The sequence below is a fragment of the Pan paniscus genome, chromosome 19, assembly GCF_029289425.2.
Source record: "Pan paniscus chromosome 19, NHGRI_mPanPan1-v2.0_pri, whole genome shotgun sequence".
Lineage (NCBI taxonomy): Eukaryota > Metazoa > Chordata > Mammalia > Primates > Hominidae > Pan > Pan paniscus.
Genome location: NC_073268.2, coordinates 56,790,439 through 56,805,920, shown reverse-complemented (window position 1 = coordinate 56,805,920; position 15,482 = coordinate 56,790,439). Strand labels below are relative to the sequence as shown.

Below are 15,482 nucleotides of genomic sequence, written 5' to 3'. Positions count from 1 at the left end.
CAAAACACCCAGAACAATACTAGGCATTATCATGGATACATACATATATAGTAAAAGTGAAAAACCATTCAAGGGATGACCACATAGCAATTTTAGGATAATGCTTATTACTCTCTGAGGTGGGAGGGTACATTGAAGCTTTAAAAAATTCTTCCTAGAATAAAAAGATTTTGCAAGTGTGGCAAAATTTAACTATTGTTAAGTCTGGGTACCTGTTTATCATTATTCTTGGTAGTTTCCTGTATATTTAGAATATTAACAATCAAAAATTGAACAGGTGGAAGGACTGTACTGTGCCACTTTTCTGCTTCTGGTATGTGTATGTTTCAGTGCTCTGTGCCTTCCACTGTGGTTCTCTATCAGGTTCATAGTGTATTTCTCTAAAGAAACATTGTAACTTACTGCTAAGTATCTTATGGCTAAGGAGATTGAAGATCAGCCTTGCTTCAGGGGCGTTGTTCACAGCTCAGCAGCAGAGGGCGCCACCCCATAGCTGATGTGCGGTGGGGCGGCCACACCAGGCAGCCCTCTTGGTACAGGGCCAGTGCCTCCCAGGGAAGCACTGCTCCCTCAGCTGCAGGAAAGAGGAATATTTAAGTGCGTGCAGATTTCCCTTTCGCTTGTAGGAAGGGGTACAGAATCCAGCCATTTGGAAGCATACATCATGTTTCTCTGACTGTTCGTGGCCTCGGCTGTTTCTGAGGCTAATAATGCAAGAAACAGCACATGCCAAAGGCGTCTTTGCCACTGTGTCCATGAGCCTGCTGCTGACTTGCCAGGGGTTTTTTGTGATGTATTATTTTAGATTGAGGGGGTTCGTGTACAGGTTTGTTACATGGGTATATTGTGTCATGATGGGGCTTTGGCTTGTAGTGGACTGATCGCTGCGGGAACTTTGTTGTTAAACCGACCAGGGAACTTTCCTTTTATTTTAAGTGGAAAAAGATTATTCATACCTGAAGGAGATGTGTAATCACCAAGCAGAACAGCTGAACAGAACCAGCCTAAAGCTGCAAGAAGCATCATCAGAGAGTGATGCAGAGATCAAAGACATGAAAGAAACCATGTTTGCACTGGAAGATCAGGTGGAACAGCACTGGGTTATCAAGTTACACAGTACTCAACTTATCAGTGAGCTAAAAAATAAGTGGGGTCAAGCCCAGGTGAAATGTGGATTGGAAGTGAGTAGGACACTAAAGAACCCAGCAGCAGTGGGTGACTGTGGGAAGGTTTTTGACCGTGTGTTGGCTGGGGTTTATGAAGAGTCTTTCATTTGAGTGTGCTATAATCTCCCGGGAAGAATGTCACCTAAGAAACAATCATTAATCTCTTAAACTAAGTTGAAAACTGGATAACAGAAGAAAAGAGTAAGCAACATAAGTGACTGTGAAAAATAGCAAATGCTTTGTTGTTTGTTGTTGTTTTTGTTGTTGTTTTAGAGAGAGGGTCTCAGTCTGTTGCCCAGACTGGAGTGCAGTGGTATGACCATACTCACCACAGCCTCAAACTTGTGGGCTCAAGCGATTGTCCCAAATCAGTCTCCCAGAGCACTGGGATTACAGATGTGAATCACTGTACCCAGCCACAAATGTTTCTTGTCTGTGCTAGATGTGCTGTGTGTGAGCCATGCTGCTGCCACTGTCTCTAAGCAGCCTGATCGGCTTAGAGGCCACAAGTTGGGACACTTCAGCTGTGACTGTGTGAGAGTTCACAGGGACTTTTCCTAAGGACATTCTGTGGGGTAGGAATGGGTTATTCAGAAGAAATACCTTGCCAAGCATTGACACTGTGTTGTCACCAAGCATTGACACTGTGTTGTCTCTTGGAGCTGATAGAGTTGGATGATAGGTGTCAGAGTGGATGAAAAATGTGTGCTCTTGGTCTAAGGGAGAAAACAATTCCTGCATGTGTGCCATTGATGGTAGGATAGCAAGTAACTTACAGATGTTGGCCACTTAGTTGCTGAAGAGGCATCATTATGTGGCTTATGAGCTCATTGTTTACTTTGACTTGGGAAAAGAAATTTTTAAAAGGGATTAAACGTTGCCTGCTTTGTCCAAATGACCCTTATCAAATTATCACATCTAATGTGCTTCGCTTTTGTGACAAAAGACTTAATGGACATGGCCAGGTGTGGTGGCTCACGCCTGTAATCTTAGTACTTTGGGAGATCGAGGTGGGTGGATCACCTGAGGTCAAGAGTTCGAGACCAACTTGGCCAACATGATGAAACCTTGTCTCTATTAAAAATACAAAAATTAGCCGGGTGAGGTGACGGGTGCCTGTAATCCCAGCTACTTAGGAGGCTGAGGCAGGAGAATCGCATGAACCCAGGAGGTGAAGGTTGCAGTGAGCTGAGATCACACCATTGCACTCTAGCCTGGGCAACAGAGTGAAACTCTGCCTCAAAAAAAAAAAAAAAAAAAAAAGTTTTAATGGGCAAAGCATTTAGGTCACACCAATCATTACTAAGAATAGCCTGGTCAGTTGCCTGAGAAGTTCCCCACACCGTGCAGTTGATCCGCCTTATTCACAGATTCACAGATTGCACATTTGTGAATTCACCTGCTTGCTAAAAATTTCTTTTTTTTTTTAGATGGAGTTTTGCTCTTGTTGCCCAGGCTGGAGTGCAATGGTGCAATCTTGGCTCACCGGAGGTTATCCTGCCTCAGCCTCCCGAGTAGCTGGGATTACAGGCATGCGCCACCATGCCCGGCTATTTTTGTATTTTTTTAGTAGAGACGGAGTTTCTCCATGTTGGTCAGGCTGGTCTTGAACTCCCAACCTCAGGTGATCCACCCGCCATGGCCTCCCAAAGTGCTGAGATTACAGGCATGAGCCACTGCGCCCAGCTGCTCAAATGTATTTTAACCCCCAAATCAACACACAGAGTACTTCCACTGAGTCATTTTTGTCATTTTTGGACATGCACAGAGAAGTGAAAACGTTGAGTCATCCAGTGCTTATGCTCCCCACTGAGGTCAGACAGACACTTTACCTTCTCATACTGTACATATGTCTTTTCCATGGTCTGTTTAGTACTGTGCTTTTAGCATTTTTTTGCTTGGTTTTGGTGACTTCGCTGTTTAAAATGGCCCCAAGTGCAGTGCTGCAGTGCTGTCCACTGTCCCTAAGCGCAGGGAGGCTGAGAGAGACCTGCAGAGAAGACACGTATGTTAGGGAAGTTTCTTGAAGGCATGAGCTCCTGTGCTGTTAAGCCTGAGTTACTGAATCGACAACACAGTACATCAGAGAAAGGGAGAGGAAGTTCGACAATATGTATGTAAAGCTGCCCTGACATGCTAAAGGGACATCTGTAGAGTGTGATGCAGCTGTGGAAAAGATGGAAAAGCAGCCAAATTTATGGATTCATGAGAAGACAGCCAATTTTAAAAAGCAGTGGGCAACATTATTGTGAGACTGAAAACCAAAGACACGTACGTGCACATCATCTCAGGTCAGGAAAATATTAAATCCTTCTTGGCTAGTGCTGGTCGGCTCCTAGGTTTCAAAAGGCTGTAAGGTGTGAGAATGGTTAACGTTGCAGGCAAGGCAGGTTGTGCAGATCAGGAGACTGAGGAAAAATTGAAAAATACTTGCTCAGTGTTAGGAAGAAGGAAATGGGAAGAATGAGTTTCCACTGCTGATGAGACTTGCTTGTTTTAGGGAGATATTGCCAGATGCAACTCTGTGCACGAACCTGAGAACTGACTGTGTATTCCAGATATTGATTAGTTGGTTAGAGTGAGAGTTGACAGCACCTGCCTCATTTCTTCTTGAACATGACACGCAGTAGAACTGTGGAACCTCAGCATTCAGTGTCGGTGCCATCCAGGCTGTTCTCAGGATACAGCTGAAAACCTGGACACCATTATCATCAGTGTATCCTTCCAAACCCAGCACCATGATTGTGAAGAAAAGTCAAAGAAGACAAGTTCTGTTCTGTTTTGTTTTTGTTTTTGTGATATTTTGCTGTTGAGAATGGGGTTGTATTGTCCCTAAATCCTTAAAAGTCAGCACAGACACACCAAGAAAACCAGTGTATAATTAATGTCCACAGCAAAATTTAGGCCCACCCCTGTGGTTATATCATCATATATCCAGGACTGACAATAACCCAAGCCATCTTTTGAAAAGCTGTTAAACTTTTTAAAAGGATTTTGAAATATTATTCAGATATCTTTTTGCTCAGAGACCCCGAGACACACGGATCCAGCCCTAGACCGATCACTCTTTCCCATGAGATCCTGATGGGAGAGAAATGGACTGAAAAATGAAAGGAAATTAGGGGGTGTTTTCTACTCAGCGGAATAATCCCAGACGCAGACTCCCAGGCCCACTAGAACTAGAACTGCTGGGGTAGGACCTGCCCACAAGCATCTTTTTAGCCTTCTCTGGTGATACTGATTCACAGCCTTCATAGAAAACTGCTCTAGGTTAGAGCATGAGGACCTATTGAGGAATTTCAGCTTGGTGACTGACACCATCAGATTTAAACTCGAATGACTCTGATAGCCACATGGAGAGAATTGGAGGTGAGGAGAACGAGGGGCTGCAGGTGTCCTTAAGTAGGGAGAGGCAGGCAAGCCACCTGGGAAGATGTCAAATGCACACATCCTCGGGTTCTGTCTGCCCTTGGAGATTCTGCCTCCAGGTGTCTGGAGTGTGGACTAGAACATCGGTGCTTTTGAAAAGCTTCACCAATGATTCAGAGGCTTAACTGCCATTGAGACCCACGACTCTGGAAAGTGCTTTACAAACCACAGGAGGAATAAGCAGTCATGTGCTCTGTTATGTGAAAGCCTCTATCTCACAGCAATAAAGGACACTCAGGATGATTGCGTGTGAGTGCGAGGGAGGCCGGGCTCGGTGTGCAAGTGTGTGTGGCCAAGGAGGCCTCTTCCCATAGTGCTATTTGGTTGTGCATCCTGTCTGCTGAGACTGTAACCTCAATATGCACCATGTATTTTTCAGATCATCGTGTTCCCTATTTTGGAGGAACTTGCTGCTTCCAGCCCCTCTTTGCAGGGTAAATTGAAATTGCTAAAAGTTGCATTTAGAGTAGAATGCATTTAGAGTAGATTTGAACACCTGCTGTGGCATGTGGAGCTGCCCCTTTGCTACCTGACTTATCTTCTCTCAAGAGTCTCACAACTCTTCCAAGGCCTGTCTGAATTGTCTATTTCTAGGTAATGTGATCAAGCTGGAGAAACAGAAGTCAGATCTGGGGAGGCAGCTAAAGACTCTGACTGAGCAGATACAGGGGAGATGTGGCAGGAGCCTTCACCACCATCTTCCTATAAATTACCCCTCCAAGGTCTGGATCACTCTCTCTATCCTGCTTTATCTTGGAACATTTTCATGACATGGGCCCTGAAACTGTAAGTTCTTGCCAGCAGGAAGTAAAATCAAGCAGTCATTTGTTGTCAGGATGGAGAGCTCTCATAACCTGAAGGTGTAATTTCCACCAGTGCCTTTTCCTAGCAGCAAGACACCGTGAAAGCAGGGCCTCACTAAGCACTGCTGGCTGTTCTTTCTTGGTGACTGATACAGGGGCTCTGGAGTCTCTGCCCAGGCACCAGCCCTGGCAGGCATCTGACACAGGGTTGGGCTCTGGCATTTTCAGAAGAAGACCATGGAATGGAGGTGGTTCCAGCCGGATCTGCAGACTGCGGTGGCAGTGGCCAACAATGTCAAGTGAGAAGCCCAGCAGGAGCTGGGCACTGTGAAGAGGAAACTGCTGAACTGCTGGAGGAGGAGAAGGAGGAGGAGAATGCCTGGCTGCAGAAGGAGCTGGGGGATGTGCAGGGCTGCGGCAGGGTGGTTTCCAGCAGAGCTGCCCCTCCGTGAGTCTAGTGGGCACCCAGGCCATGCTTGCTTTTCACTTAATTACTGTGCATGGGGCTCCCTGGTAGGGATGAGACGCTTCGTGTCTCTCTGTGCAAGGCTCTGCTGTTTCTTTTCTGGGATCAGTCTGCATTACCAGTGCTACCGCATCACTAGGAACATTCCATCCAGTGCCCAGTTTCTGCCATGCTTAGCAGCATAAGGGGCTGCTAAGCTTCTCACTTACATATGAAGGGCAAGTTCTAGCCAAGTATCCTGCTAGGCTTAAAGAATAGAAGTCCTGTCTAGGATGCTCCTTGAATCTTAGTATTTATTAGTGCAGGGAGTGCACACTGATAAATACGAGCCCACCACCTTGCACAGGTCACTCCCATGCAGTGGGAGAAGCTGGAATCACTCCTGAGGGGAGGAGCCACCAAATAAGGACACATTCCTCCCGGCCCAGGGATGTGCCTACTTATTTGACAACACCCATGGGCTACTTCAAAAGGCCTTGACATAACTCACTTTATTTTAAAAAGAGTGGAAAACATGCATTTGGCTGATGTATGACATTCCCCTCTGCTCTGGACGGGAAGAAACACATAGCCTATCAGCCCAGAGAGCTCTGCTAATAGTGACATTTAAGAGTATTTGGGACTACAGTTGCACCAGACAAGATCATTACTTTATAGCCGGACCTCTACCCTCTGGCCACCGAAGGATGTGGATTTTAGGAAAACTAGATTTTGCAGTGTTCCCTGTTGAAACAGCAGTGAGGCCATTCAGGGTGGCCTCTGTGTCTGCTGTTGTTTGTTTGCCTCTGTCTTGCTTCCCTATTGTCTGTCATTGGAAGAAGATCCCAGTCAGAACTTGTGTTGCTTCTCATGGACGCTATTTTAATGATAAATGGTAAAAGGTAAGTCCTAAGTTTCCATGGTAGCCCTGAATAACCAGGTTCTTGTATGAGCTGCTGCATTTCTTATGTATACTGTGAGACACAGGCCATACCATGCAGTGTGAACCCTGGTATTCTAGGAAATCTCCGCATGCATCCTGGCAGTTTAGGACTCCCTGTGCTGCATCCTGCATCTTCAATCTTAACGTCATTGTTTTTTTAAACACAGAATTTTCTTTTTTGATTTTCCAGTGTTTTGCAACATTACTTTCTCAATATAGCAGTTTAATCCCTTACCCCAAAACATTTCAAATTTTGGAACTGACACCAATGAGAACATGTCATGGTACTGAAATCAGGCATCATGATGATTTTGCCTGCCATTGTGTTTGGCAGGAAGTCAGACAAGTGCCAGTGATGGTTTCTTGTCTGATTTTGCACTTCTCTGGCAAGCTGTCACCTCTGAAGAGTTGACTACTGGGCAATTACTCGCTCATGGCTCGGTCACTTCTGGAACCTACCCCATGAGCAAGAACTAAAACCAACTCACACCCTCCAAGCTCCCGAAGCCAGCCAGTGTTTCCATCTTGGCTGAATGAGTTCTTGATTGAAACTCAATTTGACTTTGGCAGTCATCTAATGAGAACTCAAAAGTCATCCTTGGTTCAGCCACAGCAAAAGAACTTGCAGAACATTCTCTGATGAGATCTTCAAGTACAACTGAGAGAAGGTAAGAACACCCAAAAAGCACCTGGATCCTGACACGGGATTACCTGGTTCTTAAACTGTTTGCCCCCATGGGCACTCGCGGGGATGGTTGCAGCCATGCTGATAGGCATGAGATGAAGCACCCAGGCAGGAATGCAAATCAGCATTTATTGCCGGAACTCAGTGACTACACAGTGGGATATTATCTAACTCATCAATGATCTTCAGCCCTGTTACACTTTCAAAAATATTTTTATTTCAGAGTTAGAATAACTGATGTTAAGGTATATGGGGAAGGAAGGTGGTAGCCTCGTCTTTGCAGCCAACCAGCAGTATCTCATTCTCAGCCTCATCTTTGCAGCCAACTAGCAACATCTCATTCCCAGCCCCGTCTCCTGCCTCTGTTAAAAGAGGTGGGAAAAGTGAGTAGTTTTCAAGGTCCGTTTAAGCTCTGCTATTCTCTGGACTGGTTGTTCAGCTGACCTTTCCCTGGTGGGAGAGTCAGAAATTGCTGTGCCAGCCTTAGCATCTTTCTGATGCAATCCTTTGAACCTCTTTGACACAGTGGTTTCCCCATTGTTGATGAGCAGTGCATGACACAAGGCTTCTGTAACAGCAGCGGGGAAAGACCTCTGCATTTACTGTGTTTGTTTATTTCTCTTGTTCTGAAACAGTAAATGCTGTTATTTCAGGGTGACTTACCTAATTCTTACAGTGTTTATATAACACCAGTAAACATCCATGGAAAACATCTTTAAAAGAGATCATTAAACACACTTAACATCTGTGCCTAATTAATGCTATTGGTATCTAAATAGAATGTCTGTGATTCGAATGTGTTTTGCCTGCACCACCAGTTCTTGGGTTGTCCCCTCTCGGAGGTGAGCAGTGTGGCAGCACAGCATGTGCAGACTCCGCTGGAATTGGCTTAACTCCGTGTGTGCACATCAGTGTCAGCCCGAGCGTCACTGCATGTGCCCGCACTGCCCTCTGTGTTGCTCTGATGGCTCTAATGGGTCACAGCCGCTCAGCACATGTTCTCCAGCTGCTGCGGAGAGGGGAAGGGCAGAAGTTGGAGGTATAGATTCTTGGGTCCCTAAGGTCCCTTTTCAAGCTCTCTTGCTGCAGATGCTCTGGTACCGAGCCCCTGTCCCAGGTAGAGGGGGCCCATTCCGCTAAGGATTCCTAAACAGTTTCTGAACAGACTTCACCTTAGCACCCATGATGAACAGGGGCTTCTGGCATTTAATTTGGCCCTTAATGTAGAACCTGGTCCTCTCATATCCTCTTACTGTAGCCAGCCTTATCTGTTGACTCACATAGTACTTTTTTTTTATAGTTTACATTTATGACATAGATACACAGTCTATAATTCTAAATAGCTGTGTCTGCCTCCCTATGCCCTAATCCGCATCTTTACAGATTTGAACGGTGTGGACATAAGCTTCTCTTAGGCCTTTAGGATTTTTAGGTTGAAATTATGAAAGAAAAAAAGTTTTTTGGCCTTGACAGTAAAGGGAAGCACAAGCCTCTCTGTAAATTCTGGAGGGGCCTGTGGTGTTCATCATGGGCATCTCTGCTTCACCGCACAGTTCTTTGTTGGAGAAGTTCTGGTGGAGGAGCCTAGTACAGGCATTTGTAGTCTGACATTTTTTTATGTCCGAAAACCTTTGGCTTCCAAAAAACTGGAGCAGTAGGAATTAAAACCCATTGGCCTATCCTGGACATTAGCTTGTCCCTGTAGGACAGTGTAAGCTGGAAATTCTTGCGTTTGTGAACTAAGACCGTGTTGCCTTAGGGTAACTCCTTTACAGCCTCTCCCTCCCCATTTCTATTTTCACCTCTCCGTGGGCTCTGTCAGCTAGCAGAGCATTTGGTGGAAGAAAGTCAGCCCAGCTCTTCCCATGATTGGGAGCCGCAGCCATCTCTGTATGAAAGGGGGAATGTGTAGAAGAGAAATTACCTCTTTATAAAGAGCCCAGGTGTCTCCTTGTGACATTCACTGTTTCTCGGAATCATTGCCTTTGAGTCTGCTTTTTGTCCACATTTTGGAATCAGCTCACTGCATGATCAAAGATGATCCTTCACTCTTTTTTCTTTTTCTCAGAAGCCTCAGCAGTCTTTTATTTGGAGAATAAAATGAAGTTGTACTGAAAAAAGAAAGTGCAGGTCTCATGAAGAAGAGTTATTTGCAGCTGGAATGTTGAGAGGGCACAGTGGCAGAGCAGATCTGAGTAATGCTTATTCCGCAGAAGTCAGAAAGTTTGGCTTCCTTCTGTGGGGTCTTGATTGTGCCTCTTCACACAGGGTCTGACTTCATTACCTCATCTGAAACTAAGTACCACTAAGCTTTGGTTTGATTTCCAGAATCTTGCTGGGCTAAACACAAGTAGATGTTTCGTTCATTGTTGGGAATAGGCCCCCAAAATCTGGCCATAAACTGGCCCCCAAACTGGCCATAAACAAAATCTCTGCAGCACTGTGACATGTTTGTGACGGCCATGACGCCCACGCTGAAGGTTGTGGGTTAACGGAATGAGGACAAGGAACACCTGGCCCACCCAGGGCAGAAAACCGCTTAAAGGCGTGCTTAAACCACAAACAATAGCACGAGCGATCTGTTTAAGGAGAGCATGCTCCTGCTGCTGATAACTAGCCAGAGCCCATCCCTTTGTTTCGGCACATCCCTTTGTTTCCTGTAAGGAATAGTCTTAGTTAATCTATAATCTATAGAAACAATGCTTATCACTGGCTTGCTTTCAGTAAATATGTGGGTAAATCTCTGTTTGAGGCTCTCAGCTCTGAAGGCTTGAGACCCCTGATTTCCCACTCCACACCTCTATGTTGCTGTGTGTGTGTCTTTAATTCCTCTAGGGCCACTGGGTTAGGGTCTCCCGACCAAGCTGGTCTCAGCAGTTGATCATAAAGGATGCTGTTAAGCCAGATAGGTAAGCATGGTGACAGTGGCAATAGAAATCTAATGGAAAACGGTTGAATGACAACTACACCAAAAGCCTCATGGATGAAACTCAGCCTGGAAACTTAGTGTTCAACTCAGAGCGATCCACAATTTTATGTGGATTTTAAACTTCCAGAAATGTGATTTTAAACGTCCAGAAATACCTGTGTTTGTGAAGATCCAAATCCATTTCAGCAACCTCCATCAGGCAGAAACCTCCTGCAGTTCTCAGCATGGAGCTATTAGCTATCCAAAGGAAAGCTAGTATCTGTTTTATCCAAAGGATGAGACAAGGCAAGAGTTACTGTCTAATAAAAGGAAAATTAGGAACAGGAATGCTCTTTAAACTCAGGAAGATGTTTTGGGGTGTCAAACCAGACAGCACAGAATCACTAGAAACATTAGCTTGGTGTGAGAAAGAAGAGACATTGATATCTTCTGTGTAAAAATAAATACTTGCGAGTAGGACTGCAGATTCTGGGAGCTCTTTATCTCGTATTCAGAGTTGTTGGGATGATTTAAAACTCATTTGCTGGATGTTTTTAAATATAAAGAGTAAGAAAACTGCAACCTCAACTTAAAAGGCACCACTGTATTTGCAGCCCACATTTTGTCCTATCCTTACTCCAGGTACTGCTGAGTATTTTTATCTGTAAGCATTTGTAAAATGCTAAATAATGTTGTTATACAGAAGCTCGTCTGCTGCTTAAGGTTTTTTTTTTTTTTTTTTTTTTTGAGACGGAGTCTCGCTCTATTGCCCAGGCTGGAGTGCAGTGGCGCAGTCTCAGCTCACTAACCTCCATCTCCCGGGTTCACGCCATTCTCTTGCCTCAGCCTCCTGAGTAGCTGGGACTACAGGTGCCCGCCACCACACCCAGCTAATTTTTTATATTTTTAGTAGAGACGGAGTTTCACCGTGTTGGTCAGGATGGTCTGGATCTCCTGACCTTGTGATCTGTCTACCTCAGCCTCCCAGAGTGCTGGGATTACAGGCGTGAGCCACCGCACCCGGCCTGCTGCTTGAGTTTTAATCACCAGCTATGTTTCTGCAGGGCCTTTATGTCATTTTGTTCTAAATTTTTTCATGAATATAGTTTCAGAACTTCAAAGCCTCCTCAAATAATAGAATTTGAAGGAGAAACAAGCTGGACTTTAAATATAAGTTGTAAATAGAAGGTTGAGCTGGGATATGAATGATTTTATTATTAGAACAAGAGGACGTGGAGCAAAAACACTAGTTTTGCATAAATTGATTTTTAAGCAAAACTGTAGAATCTCAGAAAATATAGTATGGACTTTTTAGTCTAGATGTGTCTTGTTGAAATTTAAAAATGAATAGATTGGTGAATTAATGTATTGGATTTTCTCCTAATTATGAAGTAATATTTAGGTATACTGGTAGCAAAATGGAGATGTGTCAAGAAAAATACTAATCTTTCTCCTCCTTCAGTACTCACCCTGCAAGGTAATCACTGGTAACAGTGTGTATATTTTTTATTAATCATAAAATATATAGGCTTCATTTATATGTGTTTAAATATAAACAGGACTATGTTCTACACAGTATGCTGCACCTTCACTTTTTATTTCATGTAACATGGGCATCCTTCCGGGTCAATACATACAAAGAGAACTCATTTTAAGAGCTGCATGGCCTTCCACAGGAGGGACGTGCCCTGGAATATTCAAATATTGTCTTACTAATGCCAGCAAGGTTATAGTTTTCTTTGTTATGAATAATGCTATAATACGAGTCCTTATTCATATAGTCCTATATAGTTGTGATTTTATTTTTATAGGATGAATTTCTAAAACTATGACTGCCGCTCTAGAGAATATACACATTTTTATCTTAATAGATGTCTCCAGGTTACTCACTTGACTGCTGTGACATTTCACTTTCTTTTTTTTGTTTGTTTTTTTGAGACGGAGTCTCGCTCTGTCACCCAGGCTGGAGTGCAGTGGCACGATCTTGGCTCACTGCAAGCTCCACCTCCCGGGTCCACACCATTCTCCTGCCTCAGCCTCCCGAGTAGCTGGAACTACAGGCGCCCGCCACCACGCCCGGCTAATTTTTTGTATTTTTTAGTAGAGACGGGGTTTCACCGTATTAGCCAGGATGGTCTCGATCTCCTGACCTCGTGATCGGCCTGCCTTGGCCTCCCAAAGTGCTGGGATTACAGGCGTGAGCCACCGCACCTGGCCGACATTTCACTCTTGATGAACGTGCCCATCTCTGCATAGTCTGAGCAGCCACAGAAAGTGTTGATCTTATTTTTGCCAATAGGATAAGTGAAAAATACTATCTTATTAGATTTTAATTTGTATTTCTCTGAGCATATTTTTATGTGTACTAACCAATTGCACTTTCTCTTCTAGAGTTGCTAGTTTAGCACTTTTGCCTATTTTTTCACTGAGCTGATTGTTTCTTTCTCATCAGTTTATAAGTCAGTATTTTATTAGGGATGTCGGGGTTTTTTTGTTTCGTTTTGTTTTGGGGGGGTTGTTTTTTGTTGTTGTTGTTTTGAGACAGGGTCTTGCTTTGTCACCCAGGCTGGAGTGCACTGGCACGATCACAGCTCACTGAAGCCTTGACCTCCCAGGCGCAAATGATCCTCCTACTCAAGCCTCCCAAATAGCGGGGACTACAGGCGAACACCACCATGCCTTCCTAATTCGAATTTTTGTCCAGATGGGGTGTCACTTTATTGCCGAGGCTGGTCTTCAGCTCCGGGGCTTGAGTGATCCTCCCACCTTAGTCTCCCAAATCACTGGAATTATAATTGTGAATCACTGTGCTTGCCCAAAGATGTGTTTTTATCCCCAGTGCACTACAGGCCTTTGGCTTTAACATCCGTATCATAGAAAAGTTTATATTTTTATATAATGTTAACTGTTAGTGTTTTGTTATTTCTTTTTGTTTGTTTGAAGGTTTTCCCTCTCCAATCTTATTTGTTACAAATAAACTATTAAGTTTCATTCTCTGTTTTATGCACGTGCACACACAGACACACACAGATACATACACACACACACACACACACACACACGCAGGCGTTTGATCCACCTTTCTTTATTTAATCTGATGTGAGCTGTGCGTCTTTCTCTCCCGGTTAGATAGCTGGTCATGCCAGCACTATTACCAGAACCATCCTTTGTCCACTGAATTGAAATCTCACCTTTACATGATTCATTTCGTCTGCATTCGGAGAGAACTGCCCTAAGTATGCCCCCATTTCTTTTTCTTTTGAGTTAGATCTGCTTTAAAATATTAATGAGTTATTAGATTGCTTATATTATTTTTAACTCACCTTTCATTTTAAATTGTCATCTTTAATTTATGTCTTCTTATTTTATTGAATTTTAAGGTAGATACTATCAGTGTCAAATTGTTTCTGGTCATGAATTTACAAACGTTGGTCCTCTCTTGATTGCAGTTTCCCCTTCACTTTGTATTATGAAATATTGGCATCGGCTGGGCATCATGGCTCATGCCTGTAATCCCAGCACTCTGGGAGGCCTAGGTGGGTGAATCACCTGAGGTCAGGAGTTCAAGACCAGCCTGGCCAAAATGGTGAAACCCCGTCTCTACTTAAAAAAATACAAAAAATACCTGGGCATAGTGGCACGTGCCTGTAATCCCAGCTACTTGGGAGGCTGAGGCTGGAGAATCTCTTGAACCCAGGTGGAGGTTGCAGTGAGCTGAGATTGTGCCACTGCACTCCAGCCTGGGCGACAGAGTTAGACTGTATCACACACACACAAAAATAATAATAATAATAAAAATTTAAAAAAGAAATATTTGCATCAAGCAGGGCATTATTTTGTTCATCACCTTCTCTTGCTGAAGCAGATCCAGGTGTGGCAGGGCCTGACGTTTGGCCCAGGTCAGTGTCTGGATCCTGCTCAGTTCCACTGCCTTTACCTGACAGTGCTTAGGATCTTCTTATGACTGAAACGTGTTGGAAGGTTCTTGAAGGTGCATATATATTACATATTGAAAGGTACAGACGCTCAGGTAGAGTAGAAAAGGGTGAGTGCCTAACGGGGAAATTCACCTGTGCCCAGTTTGTTCTCTGCTTGGTGAGCCTGGAATACAGAGCCAACTCTCTGGGTCTACATTTGCATGCCCCTCGTCCATTTTAGATGCACACCATGGCTTTTCCTGCCCTGTCCCTTGTCACTACTGTCCTTTGTGTCTGGGGTAAACCAACCTTGGCCTCCTCAGATGTAAATTCCTCTTGTTCCTGATCCTTTGCCAGAACGCCCTGCATCTCTCTGGGCTTCTTGTGCTCCTCACCAGCCCTGGCCTTCTAGGGTGGGGGACATTAGTGGAGGGTTTCCCTTATCTCCATTTTCTTTGGAAGGGATTTGGGGGAAAGCTCTTGGTATTTTATTTTAATTTCCCCCCCACCACATACTCTCTATTAGCAGAAATTCTTCAAAATGTAGGCTTGTAGATGATACCTGACTACAAGATTTTTACTGTTTCTTTGATTCTTTTTGTTCAGATTTGTAGATGAAGATGCTTATGTTCAAATTGCCATCTTATCCTGTTTGATTTTATTGTTGAATATGCTTATATTGAAATTTGAAAGTGAAATTCAGAAGATACTGTTTTGACATCTGGAGAGAGAGTACTTCATAATTTCTGTCTCACAATAGAGGGACAAACTTCTCTTAGATTCGTTTTGTGTAAAACAATAATAAGTATTTAGAGAAAATTACGCTCCAGGCAAGGGCATAGAATGAGCAAAGGCACAGAGGCAGGACATAAAAGAAAAAAAACTTCAGGTGGCTGGGTGTATAGTCCAAAAACTAGACAGGTAGAGGGGACTCATGGGAGATCAATCGAAAGGCCTGGGGCTGGGCTTCATCCAGGTGTTCAGGAAAGATCCCAGCAGGCATGAGCATGTGGTTGGCACAACCTGCCCTCTTCACAAATATTAATCTGCCAGTTGTGAAGGTAGCAGTGGTGCCATGCAACGCTTCCCAAATGGAGTTACCCTTGAATACTTAAAAAATCATCATGGGCTGGGCATGGTGGCTCACGCCTGTAATCCCAGCATTTTGGGAGGCCAAGGTGGATGA

General features: G+C 44.1%; 1 pseudogene; it reads left to right on the top strand.

The window, feature by feature from the left end:
• Positions 1-941: 941 nt before the first annotated feature.
• Positions 942-15,482, top strand: part of LOC129394518 (cytospin-B-like) — a 34,588-nt pseudogene continuing 20,047 nt past the window's right edge.